A 4,797-nucleotide genomic window follows, 5' to 3' on the forward strand; every position below is an offset into this window, starting at 1 on the left:
TATTCCAGTCAACATTGTCAAAAGCTTTCTCTAAGTCTACAAATGCAAGAAACGTTGGTTTGCCTTTCCGTAATCTTTCTTGTAATATAAGTCGTAAGGTCACTATTGCCTCATGTGTTCCAACATTTCTACGGAATCCAAACTGATCTTCCCTGAGGTCGGCTTCTACCAGTTTTCCATTCGTCTGTAAAGAATTCGTGTTAGTATTTTGCAGCTGTGGCTTATTAAACTGATAGTTCGGTAATTTTCACATTTGTCAACACCTGCTTTCTTTGGGATTGGAATTATTATATTCTTCTTGAAGTCTGAGGTTATTTCGCCTGTCTCGTACATCTTGCTCACCAGATGGTAGAGTTTTGTCAGGACTGGCTCTCCCAAGGCCGTCAGTAGTTCTAATGGAATGTTGTCTACTCCCGGTGCTTTGTTTCGGCTCAGGTCTTTCAGTGCTCTGTCATTGTCTTCACGCAGTATCGTATCTCCCATTTCATCTTCATCTACATCCTCTTCCATTTCCATAATATTGTCCTCAAGTACATCGCCCTTGTATAGACCCTCTATATACTCCTACCACCTTTTTGCTTTCCCATCTTTGCTTAGAACTGGGTTTCCATTTTGATATTCATACAAGTGGTTCTCTATTCTCCAATGGTCTCTTTAATTTTCCTGTAGGCTGTATCTATCTTGCCCCTAGTGAGATAAGCCTCTACATCCTTACATTTGTCCTCTAGCCATGTCTGCTTAGCCATTTTGCACTTCCAGTCGATCTCATTTTTGAGACCTTTGTATTCCTTTTGGCTGCTTCATTTACTGCATTTTTATATTTTCTCCTTTCATCAATTAAATTCAATATTTCTTCTGTTACCCAAGGATTTCTACTAGCCCTCGTCTTTTTACCTACTTGATCCTCTGCTGCCTTGTCTACTTCATCCCTCAGAGCTACCCATTCTTCTTCTACTGTATGTCTTTCCCCCATTCCTGTCAATTGTTCCCTTATGCTCTCCCTGAAACTCTGTACAACCTCTAGTTTAGTCAGTTTATCCAGGTCCCATCTCCTTAAATTCCCACCTTTTTGCAATTTCTTCAGTTTTAATCTACAGTTCATAACTAATAGATTGTGGTCAGCGTCCACACCTGCCCCTGGAAATGTCCTACAATTTAAAACCTGGTTCCTAAATCTCTGTCTTACCATTATATAATCTGTCTGATACCTTTTAGTATCTCCAGGATTCTTCCATGTATACAACCGTCTTTTATGATTCTTAAACCAGGTGTTAGCTATGATTAAGTTATGCTCTGTGCAAAATTCTACCAGGCGGCTTCCTCTTGCATTTCTTTGCCCCAATCCATATTCACCTACTATGTTTCCTTCTCTCCCTTTTCCTAGTGTCGAATTCCAGTCACCCGTGACTATTAAATTTTCGTCTCCCTTCACTACCTGAATAATTTCTTTTATCTCATCGTACGTTTCTTCAATTTCTTCGTCATCTACAGAGCTAGTTGGCACATAAACTTGTACTATTGTAGTAGGCATGGGCTTCTTGTGTATCTTGGCCACTATTATACGTTCACTATGCTGTTTCTAGTAGCTTACCCGCACTTTTTTTATTCATTATTAAACCTAATGCTGCATTACCCCTATTTGATTTTGTATGTTTAACCCTGTATTCACCTGACCAGAAGTCTTGTTTCTCCTGCCACCGAACTTCACTAATTGCCACTATATCTAACTTTAACCTATCCATTTCCCTTTTTAAATTTTCTAACCTACCTGCCCGATTAAGGGATCTGACATTCCATGCTCCGATCCGTAGAATGCCAGTTTTCTTTCTCCTGATAACGACGTCCTCTTGAGTAGTCCCCGCCCGGAGATCCGGATGGGGGACTATTTTACCTCCGGAATATTTTACCCAAGAGGACGCCATCATCATTTAACCATACAGTAAAGCTGCATGCCCTCGGGAAAAATTACGGCTGTAGTTTCCCCTTGCTTTCAGCCGTTCGCAGTGCCACAACAGCAAGGCCGTTTTGGTTAATGTTAGAAGGCCAGATTAGTCAACCAACCAGACTGTTGCCCCTGCAACTACTGAAAAGGCTGCTGCCTCTCTTCAGGAACCACGCGTTTGCTGGCCTCTCAACAGATACCCCTCCGTTGTGGTTGCACCTACGGTACGGCTATCTGTATCGTTGAGGCAAGCAAGACTGCCGACCAACGGCAAGATCCATGGTTCATGGGGGGTGTATTTTGATAGAGAACACAATATTTTGCCGTTGCTGGGATTTACGGTGAATTAAATTGTGGAGTCCGCAGTAAACGCTGTTGCAGCACAGCTGCCACAAAATCGTCCCTTTCGATAATATCAAAGTCCATTTTAATTTAGCAGACCGCATGTTTGTATAGGACTCTGACCATTTTCATAGGGAGACGAACATTATAGCTTCATTTAAACCAAAGTTGTAGGAACTAGCGATCATTTTCAGTTTGGCAGTCCTATCATATACGAACCAAGTTATTCGCTATTTTCCACAGTTCACGATAAAGTTCAAAATCTGCAGGTCACTATAGCAGATGAAAAAGATTCTGTGATAGATTTCGGTAGTGCCAATGTAACTGTGTTTCCAGAAATGGTGCAATAAGAATTTTTCTTCTGTAATAAAGATGAATAAAATAGAAAGTTACCAGTGGCAGTCTTTTCCAGTAAAAGAGAAGACTAAAAATAATTAGAACTTGTCAAACAAAGATTTAGAAATAGACGTCAAAGTTCGCTATGGTTGGTTTGAGAATAATGTTTACTTGTACATGACATTTAATGCTACACATGAAGATGGATCAGATTACACAGCCCATGAAGGCGAACCGAATGTGAAACTAATTGACAATTTTCCAAGTCAACTATGAAGTGTAGTAATTGTCACGGAAAGATGGCATATTATCTACAGGTTAGAACATCTTGGCGTTTCTTCAACAGTTTTGTATCACCTAACGTCTTCTCTGGACGATGACACAAGATTCGAGGGAAATTTCATTAACAATGGGAAGTTGCAAAGAAAAGAAAACAAGGTGATATACCCCCTAAAGATGTTAGGTGGTTTTTTAAAGATTATAGAGAAATAATGTGGGAAGGAGATTTAACGATAACGTTTGAAGGAAGTCCACATGCCGGCGACGCGATGTATAGATGGTTTTCAAAAAAGGATGATGGCACCGACATTCCGGATTCTGGACCATACCACGGTAAAGGGACAACCACGAATATGGAAATTCGAGTGCCTATTGTAAAGTACGAACTAAACTATGAAATGGAGTTGAGAGAAAACATGCTTAAGCAGCCTAAGACACCTATTTAATTTTTTGACCTTCAAACTTAGGAAATAGCGGGAATCAGTGGCAAAAGAAATTTTGGACTGTATATAACAAATTACTATAATTCTATGGAGTTTGACATGCCGTGTTTTGTGTTAGTGGTATTTCAGGCCAACAGGAAAGGAAACCAAGATGCAGACTCGTCGTTGTATGATCATGTTAAGCTGGAAAATGTTTATCTCAAGAACGGCCGAAACGAGATGTTTCCCGAAGAATTGTGGAACAGTAATCCTGCGGGCATACAGTACGTTCACAGATTTCAAGAGAATATCTGAATCGAGTAATGGCGCTAAAATTAGTGCATACGCTTTCATTAATTCACATTCGCCGGCCGAAGTGGCCGCGCGGTTCTGGCGCTGCAGTCTGGAACCGCGAGACCGCTACGGTCGCAGGTTCGAATCCTGCCTCGGGCATGGATGTGTGTGATGTCCTTAGGTTAGTTAGGTTTAACTAGTTCTAAGTTCTAGGGGACTAATGACCTCAGCAGTTGAGTCCCATAGTGCTCAGAGCCATTTGAACCAATTCACATCCAATTTACGTTAACAGTATGAGCAGGCGAAAGAATGTTGTCTCCGCTCGAAAAACAGTCATGAAACTGTCAGCAACTTTTAATGCGCCTATTCTTGATGGCACTTTGGCGTACATAATTATGTATGGTAAGAGGAATTTGACTTATTATCTTAAGCACGGGATAATTACTGAGAATTTTTAAGCATATTTTTTTAATGGATCTCAATATTTCTCTTGTAACTGTTCTACACATTGGACAATTATGTTGCATTGCTAACCACCGGTCAACGCATTCTTAATGGAAAAGGTGTTTACATTTTGTCAGCGCAAATTGAGATTTCCTTTTGTTAAGCATATAGAACAGTCATTTTCAGGTTGTTCGGTCAGTATTTCATATGGGCATAATATCTTTTGTTTGAACGATTCAGGTAGATGTTGAAATTTTAAAACTATTTTTCTGTTTACTTTATGCTGAAATTCCATTATTAAATCTTCAGACAGTTTTTGATGCAATGGCATAAAAACCCAGTTTAATCTGTCTAGGGATTCTCTCATGAAATCTTCAGACAGTTTTATGATATGATGATATTTCATTCCAGTATAATTGGTCTTGAAACTCCCTAATGAGACAGTTCCTGCAACCATGCTATTGCATACCAGTCTAAACTATCTTTTGAGTTTTCTAATGAAATCTGCAGACAGCGTTTTATTACATGGTATTGGAACCCAGTCTAATCTGTCTTGGAATTCTTCCATGAAATCTTCAAGCAGCGTTTGATTATTTGATACTGCACTCCAGTTTCATTTGTCTTGAAATTCTCTCATGAAATATTTATGCATTTTTTTGATTATATGATATTTCAGTCCAATCTAGTTTGTCTTGAATGTCTCTCACGAAATCTTCAGATAGTTTTTGCCATCCTGAT

The sequence above is a fragment of the Schistocerca americana genome, chromosome 1, assembly GCF_021461395.2.
Source record: "Schistocerca americana isolate TAMUIC-IGC-003095 chromosome 1, iqSchAmer2.1, whole genome shotgun sequence".
NCBI classification, from domain to species: Eukaryota; Metazoa; Arthropoda; class Insecta; order Orthoptera; family Acrididae; genus Schistocerca; species Schistocerca americana.